Raw genomic sequence first — 18,362 nt, 5'->3', positions numbered from 1 at the left:
TTGGTTTTGTTTGAAACGAAGAGTGATCCAATCATAGTAGAATCCAACATTGTTGCCTAAAACGATACCTCCAATTATTGGTAAAGTGTTCCTACAACCTACAGTTGCAGTATTTTTTAATTGCGAATCCCAATGTGTTCATATGAGACTCGCAACTATAAGAAAACTATCGCAATTATTAATGCAATGTATAGAAAAAAGATACGGTGATACTTTGTGATACTTTTATTTCGTGAAATGACAGGTCAACAAAATGATAGACTGAATGGGTTGCTGCGTTTAATACGTAGTTTGTGTAAAAAACAACGCTATCGCAAATAAAGGAAAACCCACGACTATCGGGACTTGTAGGCTAGTAGAACAAAGATGTTATCCAAAAAGGCTGTTCTATGCTGGATTCCTGAACTCGTGGAACTCACAGCGAATGAAGCTGCTGACCGTGCTCTTGATTTTGGAAGATCTTATGTAGTAATATCATCCAGCCTTCCAACGGTTAATGTTTTATAGTACAATATGAGATCTGGTAGAATCATCAACTAATGTGTGATAGTAAAGATCATAACATACTCAACTTTGTTAAAAGAGCAATGAACAAATTATAATCAGATTTCGTTCAAACCGTACCCGATAAACCACAAAAAACATTTTGAAGGATAGTTTTTTTTTATATTAATAAAACAGTTATAGATAAAAAATATGTCGTTTGCGGTGAGAAATGACAAAAGAGAAGAAATCAAATTAATTTGCTTCTTGAGATATTTCGGATATTAGATTGAATTGCAATATTGTAGAGCAACAGAGGCGAATTAGCACATTCCTGTTCAAAACATTCTAAATAAATTGAAAGATGAATGAAAAAAAATATTAAAAAGGATAGTTAAAGAGATTTACGTTATATGGCTTACTTGTTCTACACTGGAAGATATCCCTTTCAAGTTTAAGCGCTATGGGCTTTCCATGGCACATACGTACTTTATTAGGTCTTCTACAGCATTTAGTGAAAATAATAAACGGATTCATATTCATGTGTAAAGCCAGCTTAAGCTATGCACGCAGCTTTCGAGGTCGACATCTAGATGTCTCACGACAATGCATAAATCAATGGCCGCCCATATATTCCGTAACCTTGTCTCTATTCAGCTCAAATTGGCCAGTGCTCCAACCCCAGTTAATATCATCCCATCTCTAATCGATCGGCACCGGAACCCGGAGCCCACCCGCATCGTGTCGTAATGCGGCACCGCTCCCAATCCACATTGTCATAGAAACGGGCTGGGTGAGGCCTCGCACGCTTCAGTATTGGTCGACGAGTCGAAGCGAAGGGAGGTTCCCACCGAGAGCATAGAAGCTGCAACACCGAGTACCGTGCGCCGCGCATACGAGTCTTGTACAAACATATTTTCCTATGCTATTCGTTGTCGTCGTCGCGCATTTCGATTCCACCTCCTCTATCCACGCGCGTCGTCGCAGCCCGCTAAGCACCGGGTGGCTGCCTGCTGTACGTACCGTTTTCCGTTCCGTTTAGTGTTGGTGTGTTGAGTGCTGGGGGTGGATGGTCTAATGCCCACGGTTCGGGTATGGGATGGTCTATTGCACAAATTCATTAGTGGATGCGTTTTTCGAACAACAGCTTTGAACGAGTGGAGTTAAGAATGCAGCGATGAAATGAAACACCCATTGTTTCCGACTGGAATTCATTGATATTCTATTCTTCTGGCCACTAGTGATTTTTTTTGGAAGAATTTCAAAACTAAGTAAACACTCATCACTTTCGCAATCAAAATGTAACGATGGGGAAGCATGGTAGCGTTTTTGTCGTTTCTTCATGAAAAGGTTATCAGTTTTAAAATAAGGTCATCTCTAGAATCAATTTAAGCCAACCTTTTCTTATTTCCAATAATTAAAAAAGAACATACAGTTGTACCAAAATGCGTGTATCGTGAGTTAAATCAATTAAGTTTTGAAAAGCTGTCAATACCAGTTCAAAAAGTTCAGAATCTGATCTACTATGCGGATAGCATCCATCAGACCCCACAAGGAGCACATTAGACCATCTCCCCTATGATCGTTCCATCCTTCTCTAGTCGCTGGAGTGGCGCGTCAAACTTGAGGCAGGCCATTGGTGCCGTTTCCCTTCCACTCCAGTGGATTCTGGACGGTCGCGTACGGAGAATCGATTTCGTCATTCTCTGCTCTATGTGTTACTACACATTGTTGATGTCGAATTTCGAAGCTTAATTGGGCTCATTTTCGGGGGTTCGTGGATTGTGTTTCCTGTGGAATAACTCCGGATTAGTATCCGAAACTGCGGATGGGAACCGTTCGTCGAGCAATCGGTTTAAGTGGCCAATGGCATCCCCGGGGCACAATTTGTTGATTTCCTCTGGCTGCTGCTGCTGCTGCTGGACCTTGTGACGACGATATCGAAAGGGTCTGCAGGCGGAGAGGGGGATCTCGTGTAGTCTAGTAGTGCAGTGCATAAGGGGGTATTGTGTTGGAGAAGTGTTGTACACCTCTATTGCTGATAGCGAGCATTAATACCTGTGCGATCCGTGTTTTTTGGGTGTGATAATCGCCCCGTAGCCAGAGGAGCTGCAGCCAGTGAAGCAGATGTGAGAAGAATGCAATTGACGAACGAGACGAGTGCGGTTGGTTTACAGCAGCGTTTATAGTGCCAGTGGTTAGCATAGAACCCACGATTGTGCACCGCACGGTGTCAGAAGTAGTGATTATTTTCGAAGAAGCATGAAATGTAGAGGATTCTATTTGAAATGAAAGCATGAAAACCCAAGATTTTCTTCGTTGCAGTAAAACTATCGTTAATGGTAATTAAACTTATTAATTTCTATAATTATTCGTTCTAAAGAAAGTTGATATTTTGGTTCCAATATTTACATAAATTAAGAGCACCATTTGCGCAGATTAGATTTATGATTTCAATAGAAAAATTGAAAATTTAGTTTACACATTCATGAAGTTAACTTATGAATAATCGTGGAAGTCCTGTTTTCATCCACAATGAGCGCTCAACACATAAGTATGCAACTGTTGAACGAATATGTTGCTTATATTTTAATCACTAACTGATAGGTATCATAACACAAAATGTTCAAAATGACTACTGAATAGTTCTCTTGATGGAAATTCGATGAAATTCTGAATTGAGTTATGTGTGTTAAATTATTTATAAATAAGTTTTGCTGAAATTTGACTTTTCTATGAGTTTTAACGTTTCATATTTTATGTCTAAGTTTGCTCATATACGAGAAATATTAATATGCAAAAGCTAAACATCTTATTTGTTGAACATGTTGTCAAGTCGAAAACATTTCAGTTATTTTGCTAGGCTGAAATGTATCTGCCTTGTGTATCGACCGAATGCATCAAACAGATAGATTTGCCGAATCGGTCAAATTTCTGTGTTGTTGAGAAAATGCATATTTCTCGGGTACTTATACAAAAGGACGTATGTGATTTTGTAAACAAATATTCAAACGTCGATTCGTCCAATCTCATGGCACTCCCACGCAAACTAACACCACCAACAGATAGCCGAAGGCTTCCCCTACCTGTCTGTGGTGATGGTTTGCGTGGGAGTTCTATCTGATTGGACAAATCGACGTTTGAATCTTTGTTTACAAAATCACATACGTCCTTTTGAATAAGTACCCGGAATTTGTATCAAAAAAATATTTTGAGATTTTAGTGGAATGTCTTCACTTGTCATAAGACGAGGTAGTACTTTTCCATTTATTTCATCATTGGATTGTAAATACAGATACGTGTATCGACCTTAACAGTAAGACCGTCTTTAGTGTCTCGTACTTGACGAGTATTTACCACACGCTTAAAATCAATAACACAGAAATATGTTTTGCTTCGAACAAAACAGACCTAATGCAGAACAGCACCTAGATGAGCGACAGTTACACAGCCACAAAAATAGCTCGTGTGGTTTTATTGAAGCTTGGATTTCAATATTTTCAACAGTATTTGGTTCCTCATGAAACAAGGAATCTGTACAAACGTTTACATGTTGAAAAGGACCGTTATCACGACCGTACGAGGCATTTTTGTGTCTGTGTAACTGTCGCTCATCTAGGTGATGTTCTGCATTAGGTCCGTTTTGTGTGAAGCAAACACATCTCTGTGTTATTGATTTTAAGCGTGCAGGGATTGAATCCTAAAGAGAAAGAACAAGTCTCTCACTTATCATCTCTGTATACATATACGATATATAGCTTGCCGCGGCCCTCCTTAGCCGTGCGGTAAGACGCGCGGCTACAAAGCAAGACCATGCTGAGGGTGACTGGGTTCGATTCCCGGTGCCGGTCTAGGCAATTTTCGGATTGGAAATTGTCTCGACTTCCCTGGGCATAAAAGTATCATCGCGCTAGCCTCATGATATACGAATGCAAAAATGGTGACCTGGCTTAGAAACCTCGCAGTTAATAACTGTGGAAGCGCTTAATGAACACTAAGCTGCGAGGCGGCTCTGTCCCAGTGTGGGGATGTAATGCCAATAAGAAAAGAAAAGAAAGCATGCCGCGAGAGACTTTTTTTTCGCAAGCTGTCATGATAGAGAACTGATTCGGGAGGCTATACCCCATGATACATTTCTTTTAGAAAGCTCCAAATACGGGGAACACTTGCTCTGATGATGCATTTCAACTTGTTTTACACAGCTATGCAGTAATCAACATGAAAGAAGCGAAAACAAAACGAGAATCACCATTTTTATGTAGGGCTGCCTATCCGATTCTGTTATTTTCGCACTTGTATACAAGTTGGATAAATTTGTTATCATGGCTTGTTATGATTCGGAACAGTTTTTGCCTCTCTTTTATCGTTGTTCGTTATATATTGACAGCCATTTCTGCAAACCCTGGTATTCACAATCAAGTAGTGGAATCGAATGGAATAGAATTAACTCGTCTCATATTTTAATATTTCATGGAGATTCCTTTTTGGCAATTTCGCACTGCCCCTCTTCGCATGTCCGTCCCATAGCGAAAAACAGCAAGTGGAGAAAATGTCAATTGAAATATTTTGACAATTTTCCGTTATTTCGCGTTCGCAAATATTTTTCAACTATGTATTCATCATAAGTTGATTAGAATAAGCGAGTTTTATTGAGCAGAGTTGAAAAAAAGTCACTGATAGTATTTTTCCATGACGGAAACGCTAATGTTACATACATGCCAATAATTTTGGATCAGATCAGCTAAATATTCGCATAACCGTCTCGCAATCCAGAGTGTATTTTTACATCACTTTTTAAATCTTCTTCTATATACATAAAAATGAATTTCTGTCTGTCTGAACCTTATACACTCCGAAACTACTGAACCGATCGGCGTAAAAATTTATATGCAGAGGTTTTTGGGGTCGGGGAAGGTTCTTAAGATGGTTCGAGACCCCTCCCTCCTTTGGAAAGGGGGGCTCCCACACAAATGAAACCGAAATTTTCTGCATAACTCGAGAACCAATCAATTTTAGGCGAAACGAAGTTCGTCGGGTCTACTAGTTTTGAATAAAATAATGGAAATAACGTAACACAAAAATTTAAATTTTATACCCTCTTCCCCCATTTCGGACCTATTTTGCATTGAAGGTACAATCAGGGTTATCTACGTTTCGTTAATCTTTGGTGTTAGAACTTTTTCCCGAGCTCTTCCATTTGAGCATTTCATAATATGTATGTGGATAAGACCCAAAATCGCCAGTCTCTTGATTCCAGGCTTTATATGGCAAGTATAGGCCATTCGTTCAGCTTACTTGTTCGATGCACTTGAAACATTTTAAGTAATGTCTCAATAAAGATAAGTGTTTCTTCTCTATTGGCATTACATAACGATACTTATGTGCCCAGGGAAGTCTTGGCAATTTCCAACCCAAAAATTTCCCAAATCACACCGGCACTTGAATTGGCCACTCTCAACATGGTTTTGCTTCATAGACGCGCATCTAATCGCTAGGCTAAAGAGGCCTACCATGTCCAAGAAACAAATGCGAACAATCGGTAATCAGAACTTCAGTTTGGCTAACGTTCTATGTGGGATGAGGATAATTTTAGAATTTTTACACGATGATTTTCTCAAAAGCGGCATCACCGACAGGGTGTACAGCTGGGTGGGCCGTTTGTATTGGCCGGCAAGATGGCGGTAGTCGGCGTGCCTGAGAAGCAGGTGGCCCGGACCGGGATTGGCTCCGGACGAAAAGATGGCGTTTTACGCTGACGATGGCGGCGATTTTTGAAGACTGCACCACCGACAGGGAGGACAGCCGGACGGCGTGTTCGCCACCGAAGTCAACTCAACGGTTTCCTGGTTGTACGGTCGGATGCCAGGACAAAACGTAGCAGATTGCCGCTATGTTGGCCGACTACCCGGCCGAAGGAAAGCGGTAACCGTTGATAGCTTAGCGTGTTCAACGATAAAGGCGGTATGGAACGGATAGGCTTGTCGGAACGCTCCGGATTAGAAGATCGCGGATTAGGCCGATGGAGTCTGGATCTCCAGATTACGGTACCATCGATGGGGCGGGGGCGGTGAATGAGTCGACCAAAGAAACCTAGGCGTAGTAGTTGAAAGTTGACCGTGTTCACCGACGAAGGCCGCCCTGACCGGGTTTCACGTAGTACTGGCGCTCCGGACGAAAAGATGGCGGGTTTTCGCTTCTAGTTGCACAGTTCACCAAAATCGATATGAATTCTTGGGAAGGTTGATCTTGAATGAATTGAAGAATCGATTGAGCAAATACAAATGTTTGACTGGAGAGTTAATATCTAACATTGCTTGGTTAGATATTTTTTCGTTTCTGCCATTTGGCGGTCCAAAGATCATCGTTTCTTCGTTCGGTCGTGCCCTAATTTGTCTGAAACTTTTTTTAGAAGCCTGTTCGTCTTATATATTTTACCAAAGGTAAATTGGTCTTAATATAAAGCTGAGGCTTAAGGCATGAGTGAAACGTCGCTTTTTGAACAACATTTTGCCTCCAACGTGTCAGACTATTTTATTTTAGCACATTTTAAGCGCTATAAGTTCGTTACTCCTCATAAATTGATATTGTGTTTTTGAAAAAGGTTTCGAAAAGTTAGACAAATTTACCAATGACATTTTAAAACACTGCTTATGCTTGAGTACATTACAGAAATTGATACACAATGGAAAATCACGGTTGATTGCAAATCCGACGATCCACTGCTTGCAATAGACGATGCAATCCCTTCGACTGGGTACTTGTACGTTCATGAGGAGCAGAATATCGCAAGTCCTGTATTTCCCTCTGCGTTTAGACAGAGCAAGTGAACTGAACAAGTTACTCGAATTTATTGAACGCGAATTGAACGTCTAAACATTTCCGTTCAATTTACTCGAACGAAAAGAAAATTCACTTTTGTTTGTTTTGACATGTTCAAATTTTGGTAAGTCCATCGAATTCAACTGCGTCGTTGTTCAATTCACTTGCCCTGTCAGAAGGTATCGTAAGGATTCTAGTCATCTGGGTTTCTAAATAGTTAACACATTTCAAGTTATTGCTCTTCAATATTACCATTAACCAAATTGTGATCTACGTGTGACCAACGCCATCTAAACAACCTACTTAGAACCTCGTATCGATGTTAGTTCTAGTGTGTAGAATCCAAACTGGCGTCTTCCCACTTTGGTTCCACCATGAGTTCGGAGTCGTCGACTGTTCTTATTACTCTATATCTAAATTCATGCTACTGAAGGCCTCGAAACCCTTGAATTGACTGTTAAATAGCCATCAACTATTTTGGCTGCTTTTGAAAGTCTGCTTGAATTATAGCGTTTTACAAGTTTATTATTTTGATAAAATAATGTATCCTGGTATGAAACGTCATGTACTTTATTTTCAGTGAAATTTAAATCTGTGAACTTTGACATCAAACTCTATGAAGTGAGAAAGCCTGGAGGCTAGGCTATTAGGAATGCAACGAGATTCAGCCTTCTCTTTCCAGGCCTTGTTGACGTCTTCACTCCACGGCAGTTGATATGACGATGTCATGAATACAGTATGACCCAAGATGAATACACATCATCTTGGTATGACCCTTTCTAGCCTTTGGTTTGCTCAGAATGTCACACTGATGGCACTTGTTGGCATATTTTCCCGTTGGATGAATCTGCCTGCGAAGTTAAAGAACTGGAACTTCACTTTTCAGGCCGTTGTTGGATTCCTCTACGTTCTTATGGACTGTTGAATGGTGATGGCAACCAGATGGGATGGGATGTGAGCATGATAATACTCCAGACTGGCAAAGCATTTATACAGCCAAAAATAGTCTTTTTCAGCTAAAACTAGCTTATTTGGCTGAAATTGTTTGTTGGGACGTGATCTCGCTGTTGATTTTCTTCAGCGTGTTGACCTTGATGTAATTGTTGAGTGGCACAATGATCTTGAAGCGATCGACATATTTCATGTCGATTATGCTGCGCGTAATCCTTCCATTTTGCAAATTATGGCTACTACAGCAAACTTCGCATCCGGGTTATGTTTGTTCGCCAGCTCCACGCTTCGGCGGGGTGTGTACAGAACGTGTACAGAATGTTATCCACACCTAACCGGCAAATTTTCTAACAATTCTCTATATGAATCTACCAAAACCTGTACGAGAACTGGCCATATGCAATGTTGTTAGATTCTTATACAAGTATTATATACGAATCTAACAATTTTGTAAGCGTTGTATTTTTGCCTTTCTCGTATACTAAGTATACGGTACAGGCTATATGATCGCTCCAAAATCAAACTATTTATAGAAGGCCAGCAGACCCATAGTGCTATATACTAATTGACTCAGTTCGACGAATTGAGGTGATGTCTGTGTGTGTGTGTGTGTGTGTGTGTGTGTGTGTGTGTGTGTGTGTGTGTGTGTGTGTGTGTGTGTGTGTGTGTGTATGTGTGTGTGTGCGCAAAACTACTCAAAAAATGTCACTCATTTTTTCGGCACTTTATCCTTAATCGATTTGCTCGCAACAAATCGCATTCGACGCAGAATCCTGGCCCATTGTTTCCTATTTGAAATTGGCCAGATCGGACTATGGGATCGAGAGTTATGGCCAAAATACAAATTCATACGAAAAATCGCGTAAAAATGTCACTCATTTTCGGGCACTTATCCTCAACCGCTTTGCTCGAAACAAGTCGCATGCGACGCAGAATCCTGGCCCATTGTTTCCTTTTTTGAAATTGGTCAGAGCGGACTATGGGATCGAGAGTTATGGCCAAAATACAAATTCATACGAAAAATCGCGTAAAAATGTCACTCATTTTTCGGGCACTTATCCTCAACCGATTTGCTCGCAACAAGTTGCATTCGACGCAGAATCCTGTCCCATCGGTTACTATTTGAGAATGGCTAGAGCGAACTACGGGGTCAGAAGCTATGCCCAAAATACAAATTTATACAAAAAAATCGCGTAAAAAATGTCACTCATTTTTCGGGCACTTATCCTCAACCGATTTGCTCGCAACAAGTTGCATTCGACGCAGAATCCTGTCCCATTGTTTCCTATTTTAAATTGGTCTGATCGGACTATGGGATCAGAAGTTATGGCCAAAATACGAATTCATACAAAAGATCGCGTAGATAATGTCACGCATTTTTCGGGCACTTATCCTCAACCGATTTGGTTTGCCAACAAGTTGCATTCGACGCAGAATCCTGTCCCATTGTTTCCTATCTGAAATTGGTCAGATCGGACTATGGGATCAGAAGTTGTGGCGAAAATACAAATTCATACGAAAAATCGCGCAAAAAATGTCACTCATTTTTTCGGGCACTTTATCCTCAACCGATTTGCTCGCAACAAGTTGCATTCGACGCAGAATCCTGTGCCATTGTTTCCTATTTGAAATTGGCCTAGATCGAACTATGGGACCGAAAGTTATGGCCAAAAAACAAATTCATACGGAAAAATCGCGTAAAAATGTCACTCATTTTCCGGGCACTTATCCTCAATCGATTTGCTCACAACAAGTTGCATTCGACGTAGAATCCAGTCCCGTTGTTTCCTATTGAAAATTGGCCATATCGGACTATCGGACAGCAAACACACAGCATTTGATGAGTATAATGCAAAACTGGAAGCGGAAATTAAATCTTGTCCCAAAATATTATTCCAATATGTAAACACCAAACTAAAGACTGACAATTTTCCCTCAATAATGTGCACATAGACAGCAAAGTGGGTACTAATTCTGATGAGATTTGCAATTTGTTTGCTGAGTAGTTCCGTGAAATTTACTCTGAACACTAAGAGGAGGACCGTGATCGCGCGTTATTGCCTTTCTCGTATACTAAGTATACGGTAAAGGCTATATGATCGCTCCAAATACAAACTTTTTATAGAAGGCCCGGAGACCCATAGTGTTATATACCGATTGACTCAGTTCGACGAATTGAGGTGATGTCTGTGTGTGTGTGTGTGTATGTGTGTGTGTGTGTGCGCGAAAATCCACTCAAAAAATGTCACTCATTTTCAGGCACTTATCCTTAATCGATTTGCTCGCAACAAATCGCATTCGACGCAGAATCCTGGCCCATTGTTTCCTATTTGAAATTGGCCAGATCGGACTATGGATCGAGAGTTATGGCCAAAATACAAATTCATACGAAAAATCGCGTAAAAATGTCACTCATTTTTCGGGAACTTATCCTCAACTGATTTGCTTCGCAACAAGTTGCATTCAACGCAGAATCCTGTCCCATTGTTTCCTATTTGAAATTGGCCAGATCGGACTATGGGATCGAGAGTTATGGCCAAAATACAAATTCATACGAAAAATCGCGTAAAAAATGTCACTCATTTTCGGGCACTTATTGTCAACCGATTTGCTCGCAACAAGTTGCATTCGACGCAGAATCCTGTCCCATTGTTTCCTATTTGAAATTGGCCAGATCGGACTATGGGATCGAGAGTTATGGCTAAAATACAAATTCATACGAAAAAATCGCGTAAAAAATGTCACTCATTTTTCGGGCACTTATTGTCAACCGATTTACTCGCAACAAGTTGCATTCGACGCAGAATCCTGTCCCATTGTTTCCTATTTGAAATTGGACAGATCGAACTATGGGATCGAGAGTTATGGTCAAAATACAAATTCATACGAAAAAATCGCGTAAAAAATGTCACTCATTTTTCGGGCACTTATCCTCAACCGATTTCCTCGCAACAAGTTGCATTCGACGCAAAATTCTGCCCCATTGTTTCCTATTCGAAATTGGCCAGATCGGACTATGGGATCGAAAGTTATGGCCAAAATACAAATTCATACGAAAAAATCGCGTAAAAATGTCACTCATTTTTCGGGCACTTATCCTCAACTGATTTGTTTCGCAACAAGTTGCATTCGACGCAGAATCCTGTCCCATTGTTTCCTATTTGAAATTGGCCAGATCAGACTATGGGATCGAAAGTTATGGCCAAAATACAAATTCATATGACAAAATCGCGTAAAAATGTCACTCACTTTTCGGGCACTTATCCTCAACTGATTCGCTCGCAAATAAGTTGCATTCGACGCAGAATCCTGTCCCATTGTTTCCTATTTGAAATTGGCCAGATCGGACTATGGGATCGAAAGTTATGGCCAAAATACAAATTCATACGAAAAAATCGCGAAAAAAATGTCACTAATTTTCCGGGCACTTATCCTCAATCGATTTGCTTACAACAAGTTGCATTCAACGTAGAATCCTGTTGTTTCCTATTGAAAATTGGCCAGATCGGGCAATGGGATCGAGAGTTATACCATTTTTTAATGAAAAATCGCTAAAAAAATGTCACTCATTTTTCAGGCACTTTTCCTCAACCGATTTGCTCGCATTAAATTGCATTCGACGCAGAATGTCTCAAATTTTCTTATTGAAAATTAGCCAGATCGGACTATGGGCTTAGATGTTATGGTCAAATTACTATTTATTGTGAAAAAGAGTTCAAAAAAGTCTAGCTCACTTTCTTAGCACTTATACTTCATCTATTCCCCAAGCAACACAATTTCAACAAATCTGGTTGCAGTAACCATATTGTGACTGAATCCGGTAATATATAAGTTACTGTGATTGATGTGCAATATGTGTGCTTCTCAGGTCGCTCGTAACAGATTGCATTCGACGCAGAATCTTGCCCCATTGTTTCCTATAGAAACTTGGCCGGATCGTACAATTGGGTCAAAAGTTATGGCGAAAATACTAATTTTAAAACTACTAAATAAAATGCCATTTTTTGCTCTTGAGCTCATCCGATTTGCTTGCAACAAATTGCGTTTGTCGAGAATTTTTATGCATATAAACAAATATGAAAAATAAGACCAATCCACATATTGGTGTTATTTGAGATTTTTCCAAACCTTTTGAACGAACGAGAAAGGCACCATCACTGCTAGGGTGGATTAATCTGGGTTTTTTGTAAAAGAATCTAACAATTTCGCATATGCCCAGTTCTTATACAGGTTTTGGTAGATTCTTAAGGGCCCCGAAGACGCTGCGACATGTTGTACAACTTTGACTCCGCCCCCATGGGCCCAGAGAATGCATAGTTTTATGACAATCTTGCATGAATTTCTTTGCACAGATTGCGTTAAGCTGAGGCCCATGTACATTAGACTGGCCCAGGAAACAAAAAGTTGTCTAATTCCACGGGGCACCCGGGGCACTCTCTGAAAATTTCAGCTCAATCGCTTGTTGCATAAGCTGGCGCATTTGATTTAAAGTTTGTATGGGGATTTCAGCCAAAATGTATAGGAAAATACATCTCCGTCACTCATTCGATCTGGAAATTGGTTCTGATTGCTCGATTGAGCTCAGAATTGCAAAAACGGCAGTTGGTATGCTACAGAACAATTTCACAGAATATTGTATGATGATTAAATGAACTTTTATATAGGTTTCGGCACAGTGGCCAAAATCGTGTTTTTAGCGCTTTTTTGGAGGTCATCAGCCTTATGGTCAATCCCCCTAAAAGTGAGATGAAATTTTTTTTTCCACTTTACATCATGGAAGGTATACGTCTTCGCGAGAGCTGTAGCAAAAGTTCTTCTGAAAAACTTTGTCGAAGACACCAAGTTCGTAATTTCATTACTTTTGGTGATTTATTAATTTTTATGCCAACAACATTATGAACATGTTCGACGTATAAGCATACAAGCATATGGTGGAGACGCATGGTCCATTGGTTCATCAACTCCTTGTGATGGGTGATTGATTTCTACCTTGCATAACAGGAAATGGTTTTTGATGTAACATTCCTTACATTCACTTACAACTTTACAGTTCAGGTATTTATTTAAAGTTCATTACTTGTACTTTGTTATGCGTATGACCTTGAATGCCACAATATTTCCGTTGTCAAGTAGCAAATAAATCAAATATGACTAAAAAATCCAATAAAACGATTGATTTTTTTTTTTTAGTTTTTAAGTTACAATACCCACCGAACGGCGTATTTTTATATTATCCAAAGCTTCCTAGAGCATGCAAAAAATGTGGAAATTAAAGCGAAAAAGATGTGATGAAAAAAAAACATTTTTGAGGGATTATAAAACGTAAAATTATAAAACATAAAACGTAAATATCTCCAAAAGTAGCGGAATTGCGAACTTGGTGTCTTCGACAAAGTTTTTCAGTAAAACTTTTGCTACAACTTTTATGAAGAATCAAACCTTGTATGTTGTGAAGTGGAAACATTTTTTTTTTTCATCTCACTTTTAGGGGAATTGATCAAGTAAGCTGAAGAGCATTAACGCGCTCAAAACACGATTTTAACCACTGTGCGCCGGTCATTTAATTCCACCACGTTATTTTCTTAACAGAAACGCAGTTCAGCCGTCTTCAGTGTCTCGTAATTGACTCGACTATTGGGCTGCCGCTAACCGCAAGTCGAGCACATCTGTATATGGCGTTCCATATACAGATGTGCTCGACTTGCGTAAGTAATTCCAGGACTCCGTTCGGACTTCGGAATCCCAATAAAAAGACTCCAGTGTTCCTTCCAAAACCCAAAAGAATCCGTTTGGAACCTTCGGAAGCCCAACACAATTCCGTGCGGAAATCTAAAAGATCGTCTGGACGTCTTCAAGGCTTACGAACGGAGATCTTCTGGTCTTCAAAACGGACTTATTTTGGGCTATCGAGCAGAATGCTGTTTGGATTTTATTCTCAAAAAGCCTGAAAGGCACCCGTTCGAAAGCCGGCCAGAACTCAGTTTAAAATCCCAAATGTCTGTAACATCAATCAAAAATCTGTATAATGTCTGTAATCGGTATGTAGTAGTAGTAGTTTTATTTATGTGACTTTAAAAACTAAGCCTCATTCGCCATGTTGTAATCGGTATGATGTCTGTATGTCAGACCAAATGTCATGTCTGTGTGTCTGGCATCCCTGAACTCTTGTTTATTTTAATGCAGTATTGTTATTATGGTTCTTTTGAAAAAAAAAATCCATTCTGCGGATTCCGCAATGTTCCACCGCAAATGTCAAAATTCTACCGCAAGCTCAAGAATCATCTCAACACTGGAACAAACAAAAATATGTATGTTTTTATCAAAGAATGCTTTGAATTACTTTGTTTTTATTCTACTGTATGGTGTTTTTTTCTGAAGTTGCTTCTAATTTTGCCTCAATCGTCAAAATGAGTATTCAACATTTTTATTTGTAAAATGTGTATTAATGATATTAACATTTGAAATAGATAACCAATGCCATCGATCAGAAAAGGAAATTTACATAGACAGGCATTTTTAAATACTGTCATGCACAGAAAGTACGGTTATTATTTTCTAAAATACTCTGAGCAACAATTGGCCACTAACTTTGGGAAAAAAAAACTGGGGACAATATCGAATTGGATTTCACATTATGAAGCCGAATGGTTTTTTGGTCGAAAAGAGAGAAAAAGCTTTCCTCAAGTTCCCTTCGGACGAAAGAAGCTTTTACAACTATATCAGAGACGACCGACATTGTACTCAGAGGAAGCTAAGGATCTTTTCCAAAATCAATTCCACGTATCCATAAGCCATACATCTTTTTCAAAAAATTTGCATGCTTCTGAATTCGCGCTATGAAGACGCGCTATACAGTTGACGGAATCGGATATTATTAATTTATATTTAGAACTTGTTGCTGTTGAATGGCACATCCAATGATCCAAATCAATTGTACGGATCGAATCTTTGGATCAAAACGCAAGGAGAATGCAAAATGGTGAAACGGTTGTCATTTAGGACCACAATTCTGACCCGTACAGACAATAATTTCACAGCTCTCTAGCTCACAAGCATATATAACATGTATATGCTTGTGAGCTAGAGAGCTGTTTAATTATTTTTAAAATTTACTTACAGATAATTTGCTGATCCAAATCTTTCAAAAAGTGAGCTTTGATTGATTTACACACTTCAAAGATCCAAATCATTTTAACGGTTCCGGATCTGAACGCCCATCTCTACATCAGATAGAATAAAACCATTTCCTCTCTTTCATCGCTTCGATTTCGGCTATATTTCCTGTATTACAAAGTGATGATGAAAAATTATAGAAACAAATAATTGTTTCGATCGTTACCTCTTCAGTTTGATCCCAATCTGAATCACTGCTAAAGTTGATGTTCATTTTTAGCTGAAGTTATTATTGCCTAGGCCTATGGACCGTATTCCCGACGAATTGCCGTCAACTATCAAATTTTTCATTGTTGAAACAACACAGCAAAAACAGTTAGGTAGTTGCCAAAATCTGATTCATGTATGTTATCAATATCTGAAACCATAAGACTACTATGATCGTTGCGATAATTTTTCTTTCATTGTGAAATACAAATTAACAGTTGCGGTACTTTAGTTAGAAAAATCGACTAAGGAGGTACTTTATTTTGGAGATTAGTGCCATCGCATCCCATTTTTCTCCACCATTTGCCTGATGAATGAAATAGGAAGAGATGGATTGAGCAAGGAAAGAGGAAATTTGATTGAGGATAAGAACTCTACAAGAACGCAAAAGTGTGAAGAAGCTTATTGCTCCTTATCACATCAACGGTTAATGAAACAGCTAATATAGGAGATTCACAAGTGCTTACAGAATATTGCGATCCTCTGGGTATTTGATAAAATAAATCAGATAGGGTAACTGCTATTGTGCGTCATCTCATGGCTTCGATGTTCATCTCATCAATCAATCATCATCTAGAGAATCAAATATATTGAATATATCAATTTTTTGGAAAATTAAAAGTTTCAATAATGCTACTTTAAATTAACATTTTTTCGACGAAATCCGTGTGGGCAACGCATTATTAAAAAAAAGGTGGTGTCCTTTGAATCGTAATTTTCAAGTAATTCAAGTAATTGAATTATGATAGTTTTCCCAATAAATTCCTTTTTAATACCTACCTACGTTGTGGTTGCCATACAACAGGACTTTTTTTTTGGTTAACCCGCGTGTTCTTTAATCGCTCATGCAGTGTCGCCTGCGTTTTGTACGACAAGCACGCTTGTACTGTACGTGAAGTCCGGATGAACTGTTTCTGCTTTATTTAATTACCAGAAGGTCATTAGGTAAATTGAATTCCGTTGTCGAAGTTTGGTAATACGATACATTTCAAATAGATCTTTCACACATTACTTATTTTGTGCTATTCGGCTTCCAGAGACGTCAAGCAGTCAACCACCTTAACATTCGACGGAAAATCAATCTCCCAATAGACCAACGCAAAATTAACTCCTCTAAGAAATTATGACGTTTGAGCCGGTCGTAAATAAACGCAAAATGAAGCAATTAGAGAAGCTTCCGTCGCGTCGTGGTTTTATATTTTTTACAAATATTCATATTTTTCGATCGTATTTATCTCGAGAAGCAGTTTAAGCCTTTCATTTGATTGTCCGTTGATTGTAGCAATTTGTAACCATCATATAGCATGCGTATTTGATTTGAAACGACTACTAGAAAAGATTACATTTTAAATTAAATTTCCCATGTCACGCTGTGTTAAATTTCCATGTTTTTAACTTCAAGTGGCTTGCTTGGTGGCAGCTTAAATATCTTTTGTGTTCCTTCGGAGTGAATAAAAGCATACGATCCTGAAGAAACGTATGAAACCAATGTGGATGGAACATTTTTCAACGTCCAGAATCTTTCTACTGATAAATCCATCTTTCTTTCATCTCACGTAAATAAACAAAACAAACTTCGTTACCAACACAATTTAAAAAAAATATTCCCTTCTCAGAACACCGCGGCATCGGTCGCCGTCGTCGTCGATCGGCAGCGCTACAACATAGTTGAGCTGGGTCGCTGGGGAAGACAAAAGCGATAATCGGGGTGTGCGTGCGAGTGTTTAGTGTGCACCATAGAAAGCAGCATAGATCATAAAGTGAGTGTATGTTGTGTGTGCCGCACGCAGCGAAATGCGGGAATGATCTGAAGAGAGCATCATAAAAAAAACAACAGAAGACGGGAGGGAAAAAAGATCGCGGCCACAGGGATCAAGTTTGAAGAATGCGCGATCGCATCGACGTTTCGTGAACGCAGAGACACATTATTTCCCATTTCCAAGTGGTCTCGTACACACTGGGGATCGGTTCGCGTTCCACCCTCTTGAGGCGGCTCGGCTGGAGAGTTAATTAGTGAAATCTTGAGTCAATTGCGTTGTGCGAATTGGCTGATTCATCGGTTCGATTCCCAGAGAAGTGTGAGAGCCGAGCGAGGGAGTCATCGTCATCGTTCCAGCGCAGAAGATCGCGTCGATGATCTGATCGTGAATATATGTCAGCTTGGGTGGATAATTGGTACTGCAAGCAATGCAGGTGGTGTCGGTGATTGCTGCAGCAGCGTATTATCATCGTCCATCGAATTTCAATCGCATACTTGAACTTGCTGCCGATGATGACGGCGATGCGATGCCTGTTGCTGTGCGAAGAGCTCGCTGCGCTAGCAAAGATTAACTCGCAGCAACTACACAAAACAACGCAAACGAGAAGCACTTGAAAAAAAGTAAAGATCAAATCTCGTTTTGCGGACCCAGCTGAATGTGATCGTGAGTGAACGAAGCCAAGCTGTCAAAGGATTTCGAGTCGAGATTGCTGCCGAATGACGTCACTTTCCACGACTTCTTGCTGTGCTTGCTAAAGAACCGAACCAGACTCTGGATTACACTATTCCACAGTATTTCGAAACTCGGTAAGCGAGTGGCCTAAAAGCGATTTTATGCGTTGAAGTGAGGTCGGAAAACCGAAGTAGATCTGTTATCTGGATATGACCAATTATTGACGTATAATTTATGCGACTACATGATTCACATTCGCAAACCTGCTCAAAACAAAAATGTATGGAGATAAATATT

The 18,362-nt window shown here is 39.6% G+C and overlaps 1 protein-coding gene across 7 annotated transcripts in view; it reads left to right on the top strand.

Moving 5' to 3' along the window:
* The first annotated feature begins 1,297 nt into the window (after positions 1–1,297).
* The window catches only part of LOC134222299 (stAR-related lipid transfer protein 13), a 433,861-nt gene continuing 416,796 nt past the window's right edge, over positions 1,298–18,362 (top strand). Inside the window, exons 1-2 of one of the 7 annotated variants that reach the window (XM_062701465.1) lie at positions 1,298–1,498; positions 2,584–2,825. The gene's annotated coding sequence lies outside the window, so the exon portion shown is untranslated. Of the gene's footprint in view, positions 1,576–2,084; positions 2,826–18,362 lie in introns of all 7 variants that reach the window. The other 6 variants (XM_062701461.1, XM_062701453.1, XM_062701451.1 and 3 more) reach the window with 6 other exon arrangements.

Source organism: Armigeres subalbatus, chromosome 1 (genome assembly GCF_024139115.2).
Source record: "Armigeres subalbatus isolate Guangzhou_Male chromosome 1, GZ_Asu_2, whole genome shotgun sequence".
NCBI classification, from domain to species: Eukaryota; Metazoa; Arthropoda; class Insecta; order Diptera; family Culicidae; genus Armigeres; species Armigeres subalbatus.
Note: the sequence above shows the minus strand (reverse complement) of the source record. Positions and strands in the feature narration are given on the sequence as shown.